Here is an 11,382-nt window from a genome sequence, read left to right on the forward strand (position 1 = left end):
CCCAAATGCTTATATAATTTAGGCAAAATTCATGATGATTGACATGTATCATCTGGATGATAACGTTTAGAGCTAGCTTAAAGGCCATCTAGTTTAATCCATATATTTTACAGATCAGGAAACTGAGAAGTCCAGAGAAATTATATGCATTAACCAAGATTGCTCAAGAAGTTAATGATAGAAATAGAATGTGAACCTAGGACATTTGATCCTAGGATAGTTCTTTCAGCTATACCATGAGTCATGTGAACAATAGCCATAATCAATTTAGGAATTTTTTAGTTTAGTTTATTTTCTGCTTTTTAGCATTTAGGGGAAAAGTTAGGGACTGAGAACTGGCCTTTCTCCATTCCCAAACATTCCTCACAGGGAATATTCTGGATTAGAGACCATTCCCAAAAAGTCCTCTCAACTAATGCCAGTAAACATTTTGTGAGAATTTTTAAAAAGTGGGTTTACCATAGCATTTTCTTCCAGACCACCTACTTCATATAGTAGTTATGAAATAGTTTTGCAAACCTCAAAGCATGATAATAAATGTGAAATTGCTGTTGTTGTAATTTCCTTTCAATAGCCACTGTTGCTATTGGTACCAAGCTTAATGCTATTCAGAAGAAATCCAAATCTCAGTGGCTTTTGTTGATGATTCTTCTTCAGAATCACATCAGTGAAAGCAGGGGTTTTTCCATTTCCCTTTATGAAACATGTGTTTTGGCAATGGGCAGCTGGTAACTATTTCATGGGCACAGAGTCCTTTCATTGCTCCTGGCCATGTTCTTACAAATGCAAGGATGTGCAGATTCCTTCAATGACATAGCTAGCACTCCTTAGAAATCTCCATTTCTTACAGATACAAGGGTTTATTTGTTTCATCAATAATACAGAATCCCTCAGAAAATCTCTATTTCTCTGTCTCTCATTTGTCATTATCAAGAAAAGGGCAGAAATGCTTTGAATTAAGAGAGCCGAATTTTGTTCATGCTTAGTCCTATAATTCCCAAGTAAAATGGGATTCAATGGATAACTCAACAAGCATTTGAGTGTATTGTTGGTGTTCTTCTCAGAATTCAAATAGTAGTTAGACTATGATATTAATCTTTTGAATGTGGGAAAGTAGCTATTTTGTACTATATTTTGTTAAAGATCACAAGATGGAAAAAATAATTCAGGCTCTTTGCCCAAAATGGTTGATCTCTCACTGAAATACCTGCATTAGTCAATCAGTCATAGCTTCTGACTAACATCCCTAAAGCATTTATGAAGTGTTGCCTTCACAGACAGACATAATGTGAGGCACTGGGAATTCAAATATGAAAAGTAAGGAATGGGTATTTAAGTAGTTTAAATTATTCTGGGGAGATCCAAAAATGTTCAGTTACTATTAGCTCCTATACACAAGAAGCAAATACAGTTAGGTACCAATTAGTGCAAACAACAAAGCTACTGAAGTAGATGCATGTATTCAAACAAAGTGATAATTGGTAAAATATAATCCTTGATTCCTGTCCAATAGAGTGCAGTGCAATTTCAAAGAATTTGACCACTACAGTAGCTAGCTCTGAATAATTTAAGAGTTACTCAAATAACCTACCCAGTTTGCAACAATTCTTAATGAATTTAAGGGTCACATGTTGTTATTGTGGATGTTATTGTTTCAGGTAAACATTTAAGATAACACCTTTCCTCTATAACATATTCAGGACTTACTTTCTCATCCAACTAAATGAGTGTTAGTAAAATTTCTGTTTCATAGTCTGCCTTCATTTTAATGGGTATTTTTATTATAACTTGTTTTTAGCTCCTGTGTAATAAAATTATAGAGAAAACTAAATTTGTCAGTGCTTCCTTTTTTTGTCTATTAGAGTAAGCAACTGTAGACCAATTTTTTCTATGATAGAGAAAAACAGTGTTGATACATAATAGATACTTAATAATTATCAGTATATTGATTGATTTGGGCACTATAATTGGGTCTAAGAAACAGATCAGTTGTAGTTCAGTCATTTTTCATTTGTGTCTGACTCTTTGTGACTCCATCTGGGGTTTTCTTAGCAGGGATACTTGATTGTTTTGCATCATTTTCCAGCTCATTTTAAAGACAAGCAAATTGAGGCAAAGAGGGATAAGTGACTTGTCCAGGATTACATGGATATTAAATATATGAAGCCAGATTTTTAACTCAGAAAGATGAGTCTTCCAAAATCCAAGTCCAGCACCATACCCACTATTCCTTCTAGTGTTCCCCCCCCCCCAAATAGATTGTTAATGCTCTTCTATTTGTGTCTTTCTTATGATGCCAAATAAGTATTATCAGTAATTAATGAGTGTTGATATGGAAAGGGCTAAAAGGGTGAGAAAGAAGCACAGGGCTGATCATAAAGTATAAAGGAAAATAGAACAGACTTAGAATCAAATAGAAGTTTTATTCCTGATAAAAGCAGATACCTACAATCACATTTTTTCATAAAATTTACATATGTGAGGATTCTTAAAAAACAACACAACAGTTAACTTTTTATGTCAAGGAGAACTGTGATCTCATAGAGAAATGAATGGTTATATTCTATTTAGAATCTAAATGGTAGTTAGAATATGATATTAATCTTTTGGGATTGGGAAAGTGGTATATTTTATTAAAAGATCAGAATATAGGAAAATAATCTAAGCTGTTTGTTCAAAATGGTTAATTCTCTTGACTAATATTCCACAGCAATATAATAGCAGCTGCCACCAGGGGAAAGTTTTGATTTCATGTATTTTTAATTTTTCTGTATTCAGTAGTATAGATTAAAATGGTATCAGCAGATTAACATGATTATTTCAGAAACATCAGTTGGGCAAATGAATGAATTTTAAAGGGACTAATAATGATATGAAAAATGAAACTAAATGTGATGATTTGTAGAGTTAACTTAATCCATAGCAGCTTACTTGAATTTTCTGAAAAGCAATGATGTCTGTTAATAATGAAATGGAATTCATTATTGTATCTAGCGTGATTTCATTTTTTTGACTTCTCAACATTTCTTTGATGGAAATAATTTATTTCATGTTACTCCACAATAAAGTTGACTTAATGACATATTCAAATGCCTATTAAAATGCATTTTGAAAAAAACAAAAAAAGTGGAAACTATATCTAATATACCTTATTCAGCCAAAAAGGCTGAACAATGAGATTCTGCCTTTAGGAATTGTTATCACTTATTGTTTCCTAAATTATAGAAATTTGATTTATTTAAAGAGAAAAAAGATATACTGATTACTGACTTTTTGAAAGAGTCTATGATGATGCTGAGGTAGATTCAAATATAAATAACCTTCTTTGTCTTTAATGAATCTATAGTCCAGTATAAAAGATAAAAGATGTACAAAAATAGTCATAACTGATACAGGAACTAAGCTGTTCCGCGAAGAGAAAGCAGCTGCTTTACTCCAAGTAATTCCACAATAAAGCCATAAAAGCTAATAGGTGAGAGAACATGCAGCAAGGGTTAGAGAAAGAAGTTAAGAATAGTGGTAGTTAATGATTCCCTGCTCACCAGTACTAAGGCAGCTATTTGTCAGCCTGATAATAACATTAAAGAACTTCTAGCTGTCCTTTGACAGCATGAATGCAAGGCATATCAGAACTTCCTAGCACTTATCAAAATAATAAGTGCTACCCACTTCTGGATTATTTACATCACTAGAAGTGGTACAAATAACACTGCCAGAAAGAACCTAAAAAGTATTGACAAAAATGATTAAATCTTGGTCAGGAAACTGAAGGCTACAATAGCAAAGATTACGTTTTCCTCACTGCTATCCACTGAGGACAAGGGAATCAGAGGAGAGAAAAACAAAATAGGAAGTGAGCAGCGGATAAAAAGGTGATATCTAAGCAGAAGTTTTGGATTTGTGGACAATGGCTCTAAATCTAGATATAATAGATTCCCTACCAGAACCAATATAACTAACAAAGACTAATAGAAATGCATTCTCTTTATGTCTTGAAAAAATATTCAAAAGGACTTAAAAGCAAAACAATTTTGGAGAGGGGAAAAATTGCCTAAATATCATAGAAGATAGATAAAATTAAATAACAAAAATAGAATTTGAGATATGCAGAGATGTTGAAAGGAGAAAAAAAATAAAAAAGAGGCCAGAAGTAAAATCCATGACTAAATGTTGTTCAGTCATTTTTCAGTAAAGTCTGACTCTTCATAACCACATTTAGGATTTTCCTGGCAAAGATACTGGAATGGTTTGACATTTCCTTCTCCAGCTCATTCTAGAGATGAATAAAGTGGGCCAAATAAGATAAAATGACTTGGCCAAACTCATATGTCTAGTAAGTATCTGAGACCTGATTTGAAAGGAGGATGGAAGTATATTGTTGGTAAGGAAACATAGAATGCAGAGATAGGGAAAGCACAACAAAGAGTATTTGAATGAGAGAAAATGGAGGAAGAAACAATTGATTTTGTCCTCAAAGTATACTATAGAATAAACAGAAACTGAAAGAGATAAGGGGTTTGGAAAAGAGATTTCAAAACTGGCACACAATTATGATCTAGAAGGTACTAGGTACTCCAATTATCCACACATTTGCTGGAACTCTCTCTGCAAAAGTAGGGCAGTTAATACCTTCTTGACTTACTTACTTTCCTGATAATTTCATCATTCAAAGAATGGAGGAACAAAAAGGATCTACACCAACAGGAAAGAAATGGTTGCTGGAGTACCATAATAAGAACATTAGGAAGAAGTGACCATTCCCTTCTAGAGTTTGTAATGGAGAAAAAGGGAATAAGTGCACAATCTGGCAAGCACCTCTGATTTTTAGAAAGCAAATTCTAAAGTGTTCAGAAGAAGGATAGCTTCTTCTAGTATCATCTAAAATTATATAAGGCAAGTTAGACCAGGAGTAATGGGAAAATCGCATAGTGGAAGGCAGAAAGGGAAAGAATTTAAATAATGAGGGGGAAATAAGATTTTTCTTTTGCACAGGGAATGAATGCACAGGGAAATCACCAACTAACTTAGATTTTAAAAAAAGATCCATACAAATGTGGAATAAAAAGTAGGTGATAATGAATATAAGTAGGACATATTACTGTTAAAAAAAGTCTGGTTTGCCAAAATTTAGAATGAGCTGATGCTGATAAGGAAAGCTAAGGAACATAAAGTAGATAATAGATTTAGAACTGGAAGGAACCTTATAGATGATTTAGTCAAATTTCATCATTTTATAAAAGAAGAAACTGATGCTCAGAGAGATTATGACAAGTTAAAATCACACAAGTAAGAAATATTAAATGTGTAATATGAACCCAGCAAAAAGGGTTTTTTAAGCTGTGTTGAAGCCAAAGAGGAAGTTTAAAGATGTGATGGAATTGATTGCCACTGGGAATGGATGGGATGATGAAAACTAACAATAGATAAGATAGGATTTATTCTCAAATTCTTCTTTTACAGTCAAAGTGAATGACATTTTCACTGAAAAAGAACAAAAATAACCAAAAAAAGTTAATACTCAAGATAATTATTGAGATAACAACTGAGTAGCTTTCTGCTCTTGATACATTTGCCAGGTAACCCAGATGAACTAAATTCCTGGGGACTGAAAGAACTGGCAGATGCGAATGGTGACTTTCAGTGATATTTTTAAGATCATGAGGAATGGAAAATATACTGTAGATGTAGAGAAGGGAAAATATTTTTCTCATTTAAAAAAGTCTGCAAATAATAGTCCAGTTGATTTAATCTTGATTCCTGGAAAATCATATAAAATTCTACTAAAAAGATAATAAACAGCTATCAAAGGAAACAGTGGTTACAGAATCCACATAACTTCTTTAAAAACAGTTCATAAGGAGCAACTAAGTGGCTCAGTGAATAGAGTATTAGCCCTGACGTCAGGAAAACTTGAGTTCAAATCTAGCCTCAGACACTAACACTTCCTAGCTGTGTGACCCTGGGCAAGTCACTTAACCCTAATTGTCTCAGCAAAAAAAGCAAAAAATCCCCCCAAAACCCAAAACAAACAGGTCATACTACACTAAGCTTATATCTTCCCTTAACAGTACTGTTAAACTAGTAGAACAAGAAAAGGGCATAGATCCTATCTAGATTTTAGCAGATTATTTGATAAAATATTTTTCTGGAAGACATGTAGAGATATAGGATAGATAATATTACAATGAAATGGATTTTGAACTTGTTTAATGGCAGGAATTAAAAGAATAGTGATTAAAAATTCAATGCCTTAATAATAAAATACATTCTAAAATAATTCAATGTCAATCTGGTGATAGGTCTCTAGTATGGTATCCCGGGCACTTTTGCTTGCCTTAGTGCTGTTTAACAACTTTATGAATGGTACAATATTCATCATGTTTGCAGATGACATCAAGCTGGAAGAGATAACTGATGAATTGCATGGCACAATTAGTATTTAAAAGATCTTTATAGCCAAGTTCACTGGACTGAGCATATTAACATAATATCCAATATGGGTAAATGTGAAATCCTATAGTTGGAAACAACCTCAAAAATACAGTGTAGGAAAGGTAGGGCTTATAAATAATCATTTCTGTGAGAAAGAATTGGGCATTTCAGTGGACTCAAGCTCAATGTGAGTCAACAGTATGATGTGTTTATCAAAAAAGTTTGTGTGAACTTGGGATACATTGGACAGGTATAGGTTTCAGGAAGAAAATGGATAGCCCTTGTAAGATCACAACTGGAGTATATTTAATTCCGTGTATCAAGTTTTAAGGATATTGACAAGATGGAGAGCTTCCAGAAGAGCATAACCAAAATGTCAAAAGGCCTTGCATCCATGTCCTAAGAGTTTTTTGGAAACAACTGTGGATGTAAGCTTAAGAGAAGAAAATACTTGGAGGACAGTTGTTTTCAAAGTTTAAAAGGGATGTGGTGTGGAAGATATGTTCTATTTGGTCACAGAGAGTGGGACTGGCAACAATGGTTAGAAGCTTCATGGAGACAAATTAAGGTTTGATGTTGGGAAAAACTTCAAAATAATTTGCATTCTCCAAAGAAGACTGCCTCAAGAAATAGAAGGTTCCCCATTAAGTAGAAGTTGGATGAACCTTTGATCAAAATATTATTTGGAAAGGTAAATAGCCATATATGGGTTGAATTAAAAAATCATTTAAACTCCTTTGTTATAAGATTAAGCCTGGTGGTCTTGACACCATCATGGTAGTTTCTCCTTAAGTGATACTATAAGCTTATAAAATATTTTCATGGAAAAATACTAATAGTAATATTTTTCAAAGGTACAGGTGTGTAACTCAAATGGTATTTTGTCTGCAATCAGTTCATTTTTTGTTTCTTCTCTCTGATAATAAACTCCCAAAATATGATTTTGCCTTGAATCCTTATATGAAACACAGTCAACTTTAAGGAGGGAGTGCATAAAATCAGAGAATAAGAACTTCACCCTCAGAAGAGCACTTTGAAAGACCAACTTCCTGCTGGATCCATCTCTCTGTGTTCCCCAAAGTGATATTGCCCTCATGGGTATATATATATGTATATATACTCTATGAGTATATATACCTATGTTGTATTTGAGGGCCCTTTTTCCTCACTCCCTTACTCCCTGCTCTCCACTGTTTGCAATAAAGCTTTGCATTGACTCATTATTTCATATATTATTCTCAGCACCAAATTTATTAAGAATTAGGTTTCCCTGACACTTCTGGAAGACACACAGGCCTTTACTTGCCCACAAACAGACAGCTTTTGCTTTCCATGCTGGTTCTCTAGCAAATATGGAGGAAATATCTAATTTTATAGTAGATAAACACCTTGTAGTTACTTTGTCATCTGACATTATCTAAAAAGAACATAGCAGCATCTTTCTCTTCCACCCCAAATACTTTTTGATTGATGTATTTTAAACCAGTAGTTATTAAGCTCTGGTTTGTGAACTTATATCTCAAAAATATATATTTTGACAACTAAATTTCAACATAATTTTGTAATTCCACATATTTTATCTTATGCATTTAAGAACTTTATTCCAATAAGGTCCATAAATTTCACAAGCCTGACAAAGGGGTCCATCACTCACAAGTGCACATATGCACAAACATACATATGTGCAAAATTAAAAAATTCTGTTCTAAAGAATATCTTGAAATTTCTAATGTTTCATGGTATAATACTATCTCTCCAAAATTGCAATGGAATATTACCCTAATTGCTAAATTTATGTGAGTGTTCCTAGTTTCTTACCTACTAATTCTTATTTCTTCTTTAATCATACTCTTAAAAAATTTAATCATACTCTTAAAAATCATACTCTTAAAAAATTTATTCCTCTAAATTGTACAAGCTCTTAGCCTTAGAACTAGAAGGAATCTTAGTGGTCATCTAGCCCACCCTCATTTTATAGATGTCCCTGGATATTAAGATTAAAATAAAGATATAGTGACCAGTGGTTTCATGGGAGGGCATCAGTACAGGAGATAGAGAAATAGAGAAAGGAATAACAAGAACAAGAAAAAGCTTTTCTTGATCATCTTGAAATGCTTGTATGACCATACTCTATGTGGTTGTGTTAGAAAATGGGGACACTGAGCTTGAGTGATTTCCCAAAGATTAAAGAAGCTATCATTAAGAGAGTTGAGATCTGCACCCAGGTCCTCTGATGCCAAATCCTACGTCATTTCCTTTGCACCATTTTGCCTTTGTGAACTTGTAAGATATCTTTTTCTTATTCTTTCTTCAGAATAGACATTTTTTTTTAGTTTACTCACATTATACAAGAGTACCTTACAATCACAGGATAGTAGATTCAAAGATAGAAGAGACCTTAAACATCTCTTTATGAATCAATAAATTAAGACTCAGGGAAATATCTGTTGTTTCTCAGTCCCCTTTTCAGCATTAATGCCCACTAACTGTGGATATAACTAACCTAAAACCCTGTCCAGTGCCCTCTTCTCTTTCATGTTTCAATTATCATTTCAATGCAGATGACTCTCAGATACATAATATCTATCTATCTATCTATATCTGAATCATCAAAGTCACTCTTCAGCATCTGATACAATGGAACACTCAGAACCAGATGGTTTAAACATGTGTCCTATTGTTAAAATCATATTCCAATATCCGCAGGTAGAAATAATGCTCAAGAAGGAACTATCCCTGGGGTAGTAGAAAGGAGGGAAGAAAAAAAAAGGAGGAAAAAACTTATATGACAACTTTATTATATATTTAAAAGGAATAGTGAATTGTACATAATAATTTGAAATTTCATATATGGTTGTCTTTTTTTTTTTCTATTCTGCTATGTTGCAAAAATGCTTGCTTTATTTCTTAAATTCAGAACAAAATAAATAATTATTTAAAATTTTTCAAGGATGTATAGAGAATAAAAACACATGTAAAACTCACCAGCAACCAATTTAACAAAGCAGTCAGCAAGGAGGATTCATGGGATGTCAGAAACTCATCTCCAAAATCTCAAAATACTAATTTTACACTCCTCTTGCTCTAAAAGTTCACAGCTGGATTCCAGATCAATTCACCCTGGGGGTATTGTATGTATGTATATATCTATTCATATTTCTATATCTATACAAATATTCTGTACATATATCTATACAAATACATACATACAAATATGTATATATTTCATATAGATATATACATATATGAAATACAAATGCTGTCTCTTTCCTTAGAGATAACTTATATAAACAGGAACTATTGTACTTTTCTCTATGTATTCGTACCAATGATTGTAGTATCTGGTATATAGAAAGGATTTCTTTGGCTAAAGTTTTTTTGCCTAAGGTCATACAAGTAATAAAGAACAAAGCAAGATTTAGAACTTGGGAACCCTCGTTCCAAAGTAGCAATCATTTTTTTTTTTTCAATTTACTTCACTGAATTCACAATTATTAGAAACTTTTCTACTCTTGAAAGTGACATTCTCAAAATAATCATTTACTCGTTATTGTTTGTCCTTCTTGAAGAGGACCATGATATCAGGGAGGTGATGGCATGACATAAAAGTGAATTGATTTAAGTGAAGAATGTCTATGAAAACTCACCAGCCTCATTTTTTCCTCTGGAGTCATATTGGTCCAGTGCCAAGACATACATCAGGATGATTGGTATTTATTTATTAATTAAAGAATGTTAAGTAAAAGCAAGGGCTACAAAGAAAACTTATTTTTGTATTGTATAATAATACCTTGTCAGTAAATCAAAGCTTTGTTTTATTGTGTGCGTTCTAATTGTTAAAAAAAACCCACATTATTGATTTTATTTTAACTCTAGATTTTCAAAGTCATTAGTTCAAAAAGGAATATGATATGGCCATTACACTTATGTAATGTTTACTTTAAGACCTAATATCCAAAGTCAAATCATACCAATAAATGTGAAACAATTATGTAACTAATTCAAATACCTCCTCCCAAAGTAGGGCTTTTGTTAAATTATATGGATAATTGACCTCATGCTTTAGATTTATTGTTGGATAATTGATTCATAATGTTAAGAGCACTAAACTAGGATTTGGATAACTTGTGTCTGCCTCCTTACTTGTGTGACCATGGGCAAACTAATTTTGGGGGGCTTCATCTATAAAACAGGGAAAAGACCAAATGAGAAAAACTCTAGAATCTTTCTAATATTTAATCTATAATTTTATGACCTTTAGGTCACCAAAGCTCAAAGGTATTAGAAACATATCAAATATCAATATAAACAGATCATATTTATAAAAATATCTGGAGTTAGACTTACATCTTTTCCATGAATGCCATCTTGTCCTGGATCTCCCTTTTGTCCCTGTTCACCCTGGAGGGGGGGAAAGGAAATGTATAAACTAAGAATAATATATTTGAAAATATTTACCAAAAAAAAGATTAGATTCTATGTTCTGTGATTCATTACATACAACTATTTTTGGAAATACCCTGAAGAACATTCCTTAAAGAATAATTTTATACTGGATTATTCTTGGAACAGAGAATCAGAAAAAAGTTTCAGAGATTAGCAGATTTATAATTAAGTAGAAGGACACAAGGCTATAATCATTCATCTTCTTTGTATTTATTTTCAAATTTTATTATCAAAAACACTTATTAAGTGTCTAATATGAAATGGCACACTACTCTACTATGAACACTACAAAAGTAGTGGGGCAGCTAGATTGCACAGTGGATAGAGCACTGGCCCTGGAGTCAGGGGGAACTGAATTCAAATGTGGCTCAAATCCTTAACACTTACTAGCTGTGTGATCATAGGTAAGTCACTTAATCCAACTGCCTTGCCAAAAAAAGTGCAAACCCTAAGGCAGTATAATTTTAGGTGAAAATACAGAGAATAAAAAGGAGGAGTAAGAGA

The 11,382-nt window shown here is 32.8% G+C and overlaps 1 long non-coding RNA gene across 1 annotated transcript in view; it reads right to left on the bottom strand.

Moving 5' to 3' along the window:
* LOC116423178 overlaps positions 1–10,835 on the bottom strand; it is a 36,583-nt gene extending 25,748 nt beyond the window's left edge. The window contains exon 1 of the long non-coding RNA XR_004233667.1: positions 10,780–10,835. This is a non-coding gene — a long non-coding RNA (uncharacterized LOC116423178). The remainder of the gene's footprint in view (positions 1–10,779) is intronic.
* Positions 10,836–11,382: the final 547 nt, after the last annotated feature.

The sequence above is a fragment of the Sarcophilus harrisii genome, chromosome 4 (genome assembly GCF_902635505.1).
Source record: "Sarcophilus harrisii chromosome 4, mSarHar1.11, whole genome shotgun sequence".
NCBI lineage: Eukaryota > Metazoa > Chordata > Mammalia > Dasyuromorphia > Dasyuridae > Sarcophilus > Sarcophilus harrisii.